At 40.8% G+C, this 13,942-nt stretch overlaps 1 long non-coding RNA gene across 1 annotated transcript in view; it reads right to left on the reverse strand.

The window, feature by feature from the left end:
* Positions 1-13,942, reverse strand: part of LOC138418367 (uncharacterized) — a 501,494-nt gene that overhangs the window by 67,282 nt on the left and 420,270 nt on the right. The gene's annotated exons all lie outside the window — the stretch shown is intronic.

The following is a 13,942-nucleotide window of genomic DNA, read 5'->3' on the forward strand; positions in this document are numbered from 1 at the left end:
AGTTTAGAAGTTTCCACTGACCTATCTTCAAGCCAATAGATTCTTTCTTTGGCTACATCCAGTCAACTGATGAGCCCATCAAAGGCATCCTTCATTTCTCTTACAGAATGTTCATTTTCTAGCATTTCACTTTGATTCTTTCTAACCTTCGGTCTGTTTCCATTACTCACCGTCCATTCTCGCATGCTGCCTATTTTTTCCAGCAGAGCCTAGTTGATAGCTCCAGAGCCTTCTGCTCCAGTAACCTGACCTCCTGGACTCTCGGTGCTTGCCTCTATCTCGAGACTCTGGGATGGACATTTACCCTGTCAGCTCTAGTTCTCATGTACCCAGGTCATTGTTTTTCCAGATTTTTTTTTTTAATTGAAAGCACAGATGTGACAACTTTTAAGCTCTTTATATGTTAAAGCTATAATCATGAATCAAAATCTACTCTGCTTTACCTCTATGATAAAGGTATTTATCAGAATTTTTTTCCTTTTCTCATGTTTTGATCCACTATTATTTAAACCTTTATAAATATTTTGTTTCCAAAAAACCCACAATCTCTAGTTAGTCATGGGTTCTGATTATAGTTTTCTTTTCCTGACAACTCTTGCTAATCTGACTTTTTCCCCTTGTACATCTTGTAATTCTGAGTTATGATCCCATCCTTGGTGGGTCTATCTGGGAAAATCAAACTCTTGGGTTGATGGAGTGCTTCTCTTCTCAATGTTATACACTTCTGCAAGGAAACAGGTGTGATATCAACTGTGGACAACTTTAAATGCATTTCTCAGCCTGCGTTTTCTCCAGTTACAACAGTGTTGTGGATTCAAACCCCAAAGACATATGAGGGCATATGTATACTTATAAATCTTTAGGCAACTTAAAAAATACTTACAGCCCAGGCTGAAACAGTGAAGTCCCTTGATTATTCCTATATTAACAGGACAATAACTAGAAATATCTGTTAGGATGTCTTCAAGCATTTCAGATTCAACCCTGTTTCAATGTGAACTCTTTAACTCGTCCCTCATAGTTTATCAGCACTCTGATGGAATTACTGCAATAATTAACAAGGTGCAATGTGACAATACCCTCAGCAAACGTCACCTGGTTATAATATATCAACACAGTCAAGAGTAAGTGAATACACACTATGTTTCCTATGGTCACTTAAAACCACAGAGTTTAAACCATCTAGAGGAATTCATATCAGGCCCTGTGTTGGTCTTAAAAACCAACTCTGAAAAAGAAAAGACTTAAAAATTAATTACTACTATATAAATATTTTATAATTTCTTCACAGCACAATGTCAATATTTCAATGTAAAGTCCTCTGAGCATGATTTTTGGTTCATGAGTTACTAGGGCTATAAGTCATTTGTTATGCTGAATCTCACCCATGAAGCAACCTGAGTTTTCTAAAAATTAGTTTTGGGGACCTCCCTGGTGGTCCAGTAGCTAAGACTCTGTTCCCAAAGCAGGGGCCCCAGGTTCGATCTCTGGTCAGAGTGAAGAGGAAAAGTTAAACTGTTACATCACCTGCTGCTCGTAACTCAGCTTTCTCCATGCAAAGTCTGGATCACGTAGGTCATGTAGTCTCGGAAAGTGGGGACTTGCAATACTAGGAAATGGAGCTTATCTCACTCACCTTGTCCTGCTCTTTGCAATCTCCCAGCCCCTGCTGCTGCTGCTGTTAAGTCGCTTCAGTCGTGTCCGACTCTATGTGACCCCATAGATGGCAGCCCACCAGGCTCCCCCATCCCTGGGATTCTCCAGGCAAGAACACTGGAGTGGGTTGCCATTTCTTTCTCCAGTGCAGGAAAGTGAAAAGTGAAAGTGAAGTTGCTCAGTTGTGTCTGACTCTTAGTGACCCTGTGGACTGCAGCCACCAGGCTCCTCCATCCATGGATTTTCCAGGCAAGAGTACTGGAGAGGGGTGCCATTGCCTTCTCCGGCCCAGCCCCTGCAAACCTGCCTAATCATGCTTGTCCAGGTCAGGCAGCCCCCTCTCCATCTTCACTGCTGTTCCTGCGCACAAAACCCCTAAGTTTAAATCAGCCTATTAGCAGCTGGTGTTACCCACTATAGTCTGTCTATAAAAACTCTGTAGTCCCTTTGATCCGGGTTCAGAGCTTGGAGTGTTAACTCCTCTGGGCCCGCCGGCATAATAAACCTGAGTTCTCCAACTCTCCAAGCGTGGTGCTTGGTCTCTCCATTATTGGCTTCTGCAACAAGGGAACTAGATCCCACATGCCACAACCAAGGCTCAGCATAGCCAAATAAATCAATAAATGGCATTTAAAAGAATGACTAGTTCTTGATTCTCCCTCCAAACCCATCTACCCTAAAGCTGCACCCGCTCCTCTTGGTTCCCCTTTCTCAGGGATGGCAGTTCTCCTACAGTTGCTGAGACTAAAATTTCGAGGTCATCTGGATACCCTTCTCTTTCACCCAGTCCCATGCTTTCCTCCATCAGATCCTGAAAGCACTACCTTCCAAACATCCAGAATCCAAATCCTTCTCTTCAGCAAGATTGTAGTAATATGATCACTAATGTACACGCTGCTGCCTTTTCCGGGGTAGAGTCTGTACTCCACGGAAGAGCCAGGGGGGCCATTATCATTATTTAGGACACATCACTTTATTTACTGCCTCAGACCACATCACACCCCACTCATAACTCTCTGATGACTTCTCATCTCACTTAGAATAAAATTCCAAGTTCAAAAGCAAGATGCCTGCAGACCCTATGCGATGTGACCGAAAAGCAGAACATCTCAGGTCATCTCCTTCTCCAGAGCCAGCTTCTCCAAGAGACGGTCTCTGGCCAGGGGATGTAAAATGACAGCTCACCCTCCTGCCACTCCACCTCCTTCTAGGGTTTAACAGGTCTTTCCCTTCCCCATAGAACTAACGACATAGTGCTTCTACACACTTCCTGACATGTGTTTATTATCTATTAACAATTCGTCCCCAAGGAATTTGCTATTATTTCTGCAGGAGCCAGATCACTGCCAGGAACAAACAAGGGGAGTTATCAGTATTTGTTCATTCATCAGAAAATATTTGCTTAACTCTATTTAGGGTTCAGAATAAGATGTTGAACCAAATGTCCATGTGTTTGGCACATTATTAAACACAAAGAGTAAAATTAAAAAAAAATGCACTGATGCTGTAAAGAAAGGGTGTGTGAACAGGGTTTCTTGTCCACTCTAGGGAACATGAGTCACTTCTCAGAAAAACTGACATCCGTACAGACGTAGGCATGTGAAAGGTGCTTTGAGTGACAGGAACATTTCAGGCTGAGGATTAGCTTTGTGCAGGGGCCATGCGGCAGGATTTACGAGCATGTAAACAAGAGGAGCCCAGTGTATCAGCTGATCACAGAAAAGGAAGAGACAGAGTAAGAATGAAATCATGGGCAAATCATGCAAGTGTGTAGAGACCTTGATAGAAAGTATTATCTTTGGGCAGTTGAGCAGTAAGTGCAGTTTTAAGCGGGTGGTCAGGTTTTCGAGGTAAGAAGCCGATCATGCCTCCAGTGCAGGGATTCCAGGGACTCTGGTGGTAATCAAGGAACAAGAAGGTGACAATATGATCCAGGAGACTGATTCCAATCTAGCCATCTCTGCTTAGTTTTCTGTAGGTATTTGGAGGTTGAAACTAGCATGGCTGAGTGACTTATTAAACTGACAATGCAGGGAGACATCAAAAATACCACCAGGACCTCCCTGGAGGCCCAGTGGCTAAGACTCCATGACCAAAGCTGGGGCCGTGAACCCCTGGTCAGGGAACTGGATCCCTCATGCGGTAGCCACAAGTCTGCATGATGCAACTAAAGACCCTGCATACTGCCACTAAGACCCAGTGCAGCCAAACAAATAATAAGTATTAAAAAAATACATCCCAGATGAATGCGTTTGCTCAGAAGCAGGGAAATGGACCCTGTTAGTCCCTGATTTGGGAGGGAAAGGAAGGTGAAAATTATTGAGTCTGGACTCACACACTTTTCTCTTGCTTTGACACTGATATTTAAAGACTGTATTATTTGTTCCTAAGCGAAACTCTTCCCTTCAAATTATGAAAAACACCTTGGCAAGAACACAGCTCCTTTTAAGATTATCCTCATTTGTGTGACTGGTGAAGAATCCTCCTGCCAATGCAGGAGACGCAAGAGACTTTGGTGCCATCCCTGTGCTGGGAAGACCCCCTGGAGGAGGAAATGGTGGCCTGCTCTAGATTCTCGCCGAGATAATCCCATGGACGGAGGAGCCTGGCAGGGTACAATCTGTGTGTGCTTGCTAAGTCGCTTCAGTTACACCCAATTCTGTGAGACCCTATGGGGTCGCAAAGAGGTAGACACAACTGAACACATGCACACATATGTGTGACTGTGTGTCTTAACGCAGGCAGAGTCCAGAACTGTCCTAGCAAGCAACCTTACTGTGTCACCATGACTTACTTTTTCTTTGCTGCTGAGGAGTGAGTTACTCATGCTGTTTGCAGGACGAGGTGGAGAGTTTGAACTTTGAGAATATTTTTCAAGTAATTCTTGGCTCCATACAATTTAAAGTTTGGAAATATGCAATAAACAATACCTAAATAATAAAGTAATGCATCTTTTAGAGCAATTCTCTATAAGGAGCGAGGTCTTATGGATTATCTTCATTGCCTATAACAAGATTTTTAAATCAGAGGCAAAATATTAGTATTGGTAGAAATACATAGAGATGCCCCCCCCCATTTAATTTTAGTATATGGTACCTGAATGTTTTTAAAATTTATGAGACAAACTCAACAGAATATGTGATTAAAAAGTAGTAGTTAGTGGATTTGAAGTAATTCTGTCTTACTCAAACATTATGAAACATGTCTTGAAGGCAACAATTTGGGCTTCAATTATTAAATATTTAACCATTACTTTAGATGCTCTGATTTAATAAAAACCAAAATATCAGCATAGTTATGTATATTTTTCACTTTATGTAGAAATGGCTGCTACTTTATAGGCACAACCAGAATTGTAAATATTATATCATTATTAGAAAACTAAATGCAGTACGTTAATTTTGCATTTTGGTTCAGAGTACAATGGGCTTCCTTTGTGGCTCAGCTGGTAAAAAATATGCCTTCATTGCGGGAGACCTGGGTTTGATCCCTGGGTTGGGAAGATCCCCTGGAAAAGGAAAAGGCTACCCACACCAGTATTCTGGCCTGGAGAATTCCATGGACTGTGTAGTTCATGGAGTCACACAAAGTCGGACACGACTGAACAACTTTCACTTTCACTTTTCAGAGTATAATACTGAAGAAACAAAAAACAACACGATCTAATTCAGGGGCGAACAAATGACTCACAACCAGGCACCTAACCATTTTTCATTAGTGCAAAGGCTCCCTTGATTTAGAGAGTCAGCCAAATGTCCCACAGGAAAAGAAAAGTCACAGGTAACCTTCTTTGAAGTAGGTCTGGCTTGAACTACCTAGAGCTTAAAAGCACACTGAAAAGGAACATTTTGGTGATGGGGAGAACGTCATCTCACTGGTTTTGAGCCTGACTAGCTAATTAGAATTGGAGTGGAAATCTATAAGGGGAAATTGTTTAAAGACAGATTGGTTACCCTCGAACAGATATGAATAAGTGATTATTAGGCTAACATGAAACATGGGGTTACCATCTTTGTCCTTATATAACACCTTGATATTCTGGTGATAATACATATAGCAAAATTACCAGAATAACGTGTAGTCATCATTTCTTTATTGAACACAGTTTGTTACAAGAAACTTCTTACTAATTTACTGGATTGGGATCTCATAAATAAAGCTGCTATGAATACTTAGTGCATGTCTTTGTGTTGACATGTTTTTATTTCTTTTGGGTAAATATCTAGGAGTTTAATTTCTGGGACAAAGGAAAAGTATATGTTTAAATTTTTAAGAAACCCTTGAAATGTTTTCCTAAATGGTTTTATAAGTTTGTATCCTGACCAAGAATCTGAAGGCATTCCAGTTGCAACAATCACTCAGCATGCCTTGGTGATGTCAGGTGCAATGGTATTCCGTTGTGGGATTAACGTGCATATCCCTGATGCCTAATGAGGCTGAGCATCTTTTCACGTGGCTTAGTAGCAATTCATGTATTTAATTTTGTAGCATGCATGTTCCAATATTTTGCCAATTTATTTAGGTCAACTTTTTATTTTAGAAAACGTTTTGGATTTACAGAAAAATCATGAACATGCTATAGAATGTTCCCATAAACCTACATCCAGTTCCCTGATAACATACTACCTTTGCATGGCACCTTTGTTAACTTTGTTGAACTGATATTGATAAATTACTTAATATCAAAGTACATACCAGAATCTGCCTGCAATATACCTGGGTTCAATTCCTAGGCTGGGAAGATCCCCTGGAGAAGGAAATGGCAACCCACTCCAGTACTCTTGCCTGAAAAATCACACGGATGGAGGAGCCTGGTGAGCTACAGTCCATGGGGTCGCAAAGAGTCAGACATGAGTGGCTTCTCTCTCTCTCTGACAGTTTTGAGTAGTGGTCAGGGATTTCGTAAAATGTTCCTCTGTTGGGAAGTTTCTGAAATTTTCTCACAATTAGCATAGGGTTACACATTTTGGCAGGAAGACCAAAGGGGTAAGGTATCATTTTAGCACATAAATGACTGTGATTCATCACTGTTGATGTTACCCTGATCACTGGGCTGAGGTCTTATTGGGTTTCTCCACCATAAAGTTACTTACTCTCCTTTTTCCCCACTCTGTGCCCTTTGGAAGGAAGTTACTGTGTATAACTCACACTCAGGCAGGGAGATGTATGCTTCACTTCCTTGGGGGCAGAGTATCTATTACATAAAATATTTGGAATTCTTCTGCTGGGCAGATGCGTTCCTCCTCCATTCATTTATGTACTCAATTATTTGCTAATATAAACATGGGCTCATGCATATTTATTTTATGCTTTGTGTTATAATCCAATCCTACTTTATTTTGTTATTCAAATCACTCCATCTTTAGCCAGTAGGGACTCTTTCACTTGGATCCTGTGTTCCTCTGACACTCTCTCAACATAGTCTTTGTTTGTTGGTTTATTTGTTTTTAGCACTTCCTTACTCTGGGGCACTAAAGATAGCCAATAACTCTGGGGCACTAACTATAACTCAATAAAGATTGAGTTCTTTTTCTGCCCTGATCCTGTAATTAGCATTTACTCAAAGATCCCTGAATCCTTCAGAAATGTGGATGCCTAGAAGAAATAATTTTCCCTATAAAATTTTAAGTGAACAGAGAAGAGGTTTCTCATGATAATCTAGGAAAGCAGGATAATCCAAATAATCTCTCTTTATCAAATTACTACTTTATATTTGGATATAAATTTTAGAATCTGTGCAATGACCCATGTTAAAACTTCCAAGAAGCAACTGCACTTTCTAGATGTTTTAAATATTTTTTAAAAAGCAGTCTGTTGCAACAGGATTTTATGACAAGTATAAAATTTACTGACGTGGCCTTTTCCAGATGTTGTTTCCAGTTCTAATGTACCCGAGGGCATACGAGAACCAGACTGAGGCATTCATTATGCACCGCTTTACGTGCAGCTTTCTTCCAGGGGCCTCCCAATCTGGTTGGGAAGATGCACAAGTAACACATTTAAAGACGGCAAATTCCTGGGTTAGGCATGAAGAAGTTTCAAGCCCAGTTTCAAGTTTGCTCTACATTGGATACATAATACAGATATTGTAAAAATCATGATTTTGGGGCCTTTTTCTGTTAGATAAGGAGGTTAGATGAGTGGATTAGCAGGATACTTTCAAGCGCATTCTGTTCTGCAAAAGCAACACAGCTCATGATTAAGAGTTGAAGTACTGAGTGTAACTGCTACGCGAGTTCAGAGAACAGCAAGAATGGTGTGAGCTAAAACTACAGGGGGGAAATGACGAAAAATGGGTGACAAAGATTTCCTGTGACCATGAAATATAGAGCCTTTGCAGTTATAACCAAAGTGAAACATTTACGACCTCATCATCACCCCTGCGTTTTATGTCACATGACAACAGTGAGGCTAATCCACTTTTAATCAAATTAATCAGCTGCTTTGTTAAACAACATACAGCTTATTATCAGACTGATGTTTAACAGAAACGTAGGACGTATGCTTCATCTAAGAATAAAACACAGCGGTTTTCGTGGTGGTCCAGTGGCTAAGACTCCCAATGCAGGGGATCTGGGTTCCATCCCTGTTCAGGGAACTAGATCCCACATGCTGCAGCTAAGAGTTCGCATGCCTCAACTAAGACCTGGTTCAGCCAAATAACACTGAAGAAGAAGAAGAAGAAAGCACAGAGGTTATTTTAAGCCTAACTTATGGTCAAGAGTAAAATCCCTAATACTTCAGTCATCTCTTAGAATGAACTGTTTCTAGTGCCAAAAGTATTCCTTCTAGCTGGTGAGAGGGATTTTTAAATGATTCCCAGATGTTGAAGGGTTCTGGGTAGGTATTCTCCTTGAGTTACTGTTTCTGGCCCCAAGATCTGTGCACATCCCCACTTGCCGTCAGAGAGAGGACTGCATAAGAATCCACCAAGTGTGGCAAATGGTGTTTGCTACCAACTGCCAACTGCTGCTCATCACTTTCTTTGACACTTTGAGCTCAGGATGAGAGACTAAGGAAACATTCCCCATGGTGCTGAGATGCAAATTCACAGAAAATAGCTGCCGCTGGTAAACATTTTAAGTGTTTGAAACAGTCATCGACTTCCAGTCCCAGGATAAAAACTGCTAAGGACAGTGATATTAATGAAAGGGATAGATTTATTTTCTGGACTTAGAGCTATAATGCAGGGGGATTCACGTGGTTGGAGACAGAAGAAAATTTTATTTTTTGTCTCTTCCATTCCCTAAAAGTAAAATGCTGCAAATTAAAAATTGAGAAGTCTATTTTGGCTATGTTAAGAACATTCCAGGGTTTCCCTGGTGGCTCAGTGGTAAAAAAAAAAAAAAAATCCACCTACCAAATGTAGGAGACACAAGGTTCAATCCCCAGGTAGGTAAGCTCCCACGTGCCACAGAGCAACTAAGCCCACGCTCCACACTACTGAGCTGATGTTCCAGAGTCCGTGCCTGGTGCCTGCACGCTAGTCGCTCAGTCGTGTCCGACTCTGTGACCCCACGGACTGTACCCCGCCAGGCTTCTCAGTCCATGCAAGATTCTCCAGGCAAGATTCTCCAGGCAAGAACACTGGAGTGCACTGCCATTCCTTTCTCCACCAGAGCCCATGAGCTACAACTAAAGACCTCAGCACAGCAACTGCTGAAGCCCGCGCACCCTGGAGCCTGTGCTCCATAACAAGAGAAGCCGCTGCAGTGAGAAGCCCGTGTACCGCAGTAAGTGGCCCTTGCTCATTGCAACTAGACAAAAGCCCACACAGATCAACATGGCCAAAAATCAATATAAAAATAAAGGAAGTCACATGTATAAAAAGAACATTCCAAAATTACATGAATGGTATTTAAAGTTCAGACGCTAAAACCTCATATTTTAATCAGTGAGAATCTGCTCTGATTGTTGCATTACTGAAAATAAACTTTCACCAATTATAACCATCTTACAGACTCCCATGTGTTTTACTCTTTCTGCTGGGTTGATGATTGTTACTTGAAAGATACTAAGTCTGTTCAGGTAGTGAAAAATGAAAACAAATGATAGGAAAAGACAATAGGATGAAAATTAAATTCTAAATGATAAACCCGGCTCTCTCAAGCCACTCAAACAGAGCAGAAAGAAATCCCTTTGCAGCAAATCAGAAAAAAGTCAGCAAATAAGAATCATGGCTTTACCACCAATTCCATGTAGAAACTTAAAACAATGCGTGTTGTGTGTCAGGATCTCAGTTCTTGTGTAAAAATGAGTGAATAGGAAAGAATCATCTGTAAGATTTCTTCCAGAACCAAATAACTGATGTTTATGTTAGCAGGAATACTACTGCTTGGACACACTGTTCAGATAAAAGAAGACTGACTGCACACTAATAAAGAAAACAATGGAGAAAGGAAGTAAAACTAAGAAGATTGCTAGTCTGACACACAAAGTCCTGACAAGGATCGCATTTGTCAGGTCAGTTCAGCTCAGTCGCTCAGTCATGTCCGACTCTTTGCGACCCCATGAACCGCAGCACACCAGGCCTCCCTGTCCATCACCAACTCCCATAGTCCACCGAAACCCATGTCCATTGAGTCGGTGATGCCATCCAGCCATCTCATCCTGTGTCATCCGCTTCTCCTCCTGCCTTCAATCTTTCCCAGCATCAGGGTCTCTTCCAATGAGTTCAGGTCTTCACATCAGGTGGCCAAAGTATTGGAGTTTCAGCTTCAACATCAGTCCTTCTAATGAACACCCAGGACTGATCTCCTTATGGACTGGTTGGATCTCCTTGCAGTGCAAGGGACTCTCAAGAGTCTTCTCCAACACCACAGTTCAAAAGCATCAATTCTTCGGCACTCAGATTTCTTTATAGTCCAACTCTCACATCCATACATGACCACTGGAAAAACCATAGCCTTGACTAGTTGGACCTCTGTTGACAAAGTAATGTCTCTGCTTTTTAATATGCTGTCCAGGTTGGTCATAACTTTCCTTCCAAGGAGTAAGCATCTTTTAATTTCATGGCTGCAGTCACCATCTGCACATGTCAGGAGGTGTGTAATACCAAACATGACAGAATATTTGCATGTTGAAGCTGGACCTTTTAAAGTCTGATCTGATCACACATTGAGGAAACCAAGGCTCAGATTAGGGAGTGTAAAGGATGCATGACTCAAATCCAAGCACGCTGCTTGCTGCTTCATCGTGATTTTAATGTTATTACACGTTTGGCCTGTTTCTTTCTTTCACTGTGATGGGAGCCCAGATGTTCCTCTCTAATCATTCATTTATTGAACACACCCTATGTGTCAGGGACTATTCTAAGCAAAGGCTACTATTGTAGAGGATGGGGCATTTTTTGATCATTAGAAGTACCCGAAACAAATGTTGTACAGAAATATTTACCACCAACAAGGACTTGTTGTATAGCACAGGGAACCATACTCAGTATATTGTAATATTCACAGTGGAAAAAAAATCTGAATCTGAATTTATTATATATTACATATATAATAAATGTATAATGTATATAATATATAATATATGTAAATATGTATATATAATATGTAAAATACATCCAGAAAAATATCTACTTCTGACTGGATAACAACAAACTGAAAAATTCTTAAAGAGATATGAATACCAGACCACCTTATCTGCTTCCTGCAAAACCTGTATGCAGGTCAAGAAGCAACAGTGAGAACCGGACATGGAAAAACAGACTGGTTCCAAATTGGGAAAGGAGTATGTCAAGGCTGTATATTGTCACCCTTCTTATTTAATTTAAGCAGAGTATATCATGTGAAATGCCAGACTGGATGAAGCACAAGCTAGAATCAAAATTGCCTGGAGAAATATCAATAACCTCAGATATGCAGATGACACCACCCTTATGGCAGAAAGTGAAGAGGAACTAAAGAGCCCCTTGATGAAAGTGAAAGAAGAAACTGAAAACTCTAGCTTTAAACTCAACATTCAGAAAACTAAGATCATGGCATCTAGTCCCATCACTTCATGGCAAATAGATCGGGAAACAATGGAAACAGTGATAGACTTTATTTTCTTGGCTCCAAAATCACTGCAGATGGTGGCTATAGCCATGAAATTAAAAGATGCTTGCTCCTTGGAAGAAAAGATATGACCAACTTGGACGGCATATTAAAAAGCAGAGACATTACTTTGCTGACAAAGGTCTGTCTAGTCAAAGCTATGGTTTTTCCAGTAGTCATGTATGGATGTGAGAGTTGGACCATGAAGAAGGCTGAGCACCGAAGAATTGTGGTGTTGGAGAAGACTGTTGAGAGTCCCTTGAACTGCAAGGAGCTCAAACCAGTCAATCATATAGGAAATCAATCCTGAATATCCATTGTAAAGACTGATGCTGAAGCTCCAATGCTTTGGCCATCTGATGCAAAGAGCTGATTCATTAGAAAAGACCCTGATGCTGGGAAAGACTGAAGGCAGGAAGAGAAGGCATGACAGAGGATGAGATGGCTGGATGGCCTCACTGACTCAGTGGACATGAATTTGAGCAAACTCTAGGAGATGGCAAAGGACAGTGAAGCCTGGTGTGCTGTAGTCCATGGGGTCAAAGAGTTGGGACATGGCTGAGTGACAGAACAACAATTATACATACATATATGCAACAGGATCATTATGCTGTACACCCCAAACACTGCAAATCAACTATGCTTCAGTTAAAATATGTGTACCTACAGATAAAATTTCAGGCTTCTCTATCGCTTCTATGACATGAGTAAAATATCAGTTCAAAGATTATTGACTTTATATAAGCAAACAACAGTTGTATGTGGAAAACATGAATTTTGACATAATTTAGATATATCCCTTGGAGAAGGCGATGGCACCCCACTCCAGTGCTCTTGACTGGAAAATCCCATGGATGGAAGGACCTGGAAGGCTGCAGTCCATGGGGTCGCTGAGGGTCGGACACGACTGAGCGACTTCACTTTCACTTTTCACTTTCATGCATTGGAGAAGGAATCGGCAACCCACTCCAGTGTTCTTGCCTGGAGAATCCCAGGGACGGGGGAGCCTGGTGGGCTGCCATCTATGGGGTCGCACAGAGTTGGACACAACTGAAGTGACTTAGCAGCAGCAGATATATCCCTTCAAATAAAAGTTTGAAATGGCAACCATCAAGGCAAATCTTTTTTTTCTTTAAGAATATTCAGAAATGTTTGTGATCTTAAATCAATATGATGAGCACACACAGCGTGAAATTCATCCATTTAAACACGAGTCCTTCGTCCTCAGAAGCACTAACCTGCTCTCAGCGCAATAAAAACAAATGTATTTTTTGTAACGTTTTGAAAGACTTAGCTTATCTATTTAAATATTTTATTGTATGCATTTCTTTTTCAATTTTGACAGGTTATTAATTATAGAGATCACAATGCTACAGAATTCAGTTCTCTAATAGACTGTTGTATAAGATGGAATACCTACAGGTAATAGATACACGAAAATAATAAAAATCCCTTTAAAAGGGGTGGTTTTGAAGATTTACATTATTCATTCTTCCTCCTCTTGGCCTCTGTTGTTATTCTTACCCATCTCTGGGAGATGTTAACTTGGCTTATGCAAAAGTGCTGGCTAAACATGAAGTAAAAATTGAGTCTGCATTTTCTTTAAAAGTCCTCTAGCACCAAACAATATTGTGGGCAATTCTTGTGTGACTTAGGATAATTTTACACAGAAGGGAATGAAGGATTTCTTGAGAAGATGCATTTAGATGTCCAAATAATTTAAATCAGGTAATATGTAGTCAAAACACAAATAAGCAAGCAAGCCACAAGAAAAGCACTTTGTGATGAACTTTGTGAAACAAATAAGCAAAGCAACAGATTAAGTAATTGGTATAATTGTTAAAATCAGTTTCCAGGATAAAGCATACAGAGTAACAGATGTGTATGAAACTTTTAAAAGCATGTCAAACAAATTTGGCTGTTTTTATGGATAATTTTCAAAACATTAGAGTTAAAAATGAAAGACTTCTTAAACTCTCAGTGGGCAGTAATAAACAATAACATGCTGGAATTAAACCTATGTATCCAATCTGATCATTTAGACCTCCCTCGCAGAAGAATCTGCCTGCAGTGCAGGAAACCCAGGTTTGATCCCTGGCTCGCGAAGATCCCCCGGAAAAGGGAACGGCAACCCATTTCAGTATTCTTGCTTGGAGAGTTCCATGGGTCACACAGAGTCAGACACACCTGAGCAACTAACACACCCACACACAAGGCAAGTCAGCCGTGATGGATCAGCATCAGAA

The sequence above is a fragment of the Ovis canadensis genome, chromosome 14, assembly GCF_042477335.2.
Source record: "Ovis canadensis isolate MfBH-ARS-UI-01 breed Bighorn chromosome 14, ARS-UI_OviCan_v2, whole genome shotgun sequence".
Lineage (NCBI taxonomy): Eukaryota > Metazoa > Chordata > Mammalia > Artiodactyla > Bovidae > Ovis > Ovis canadensis.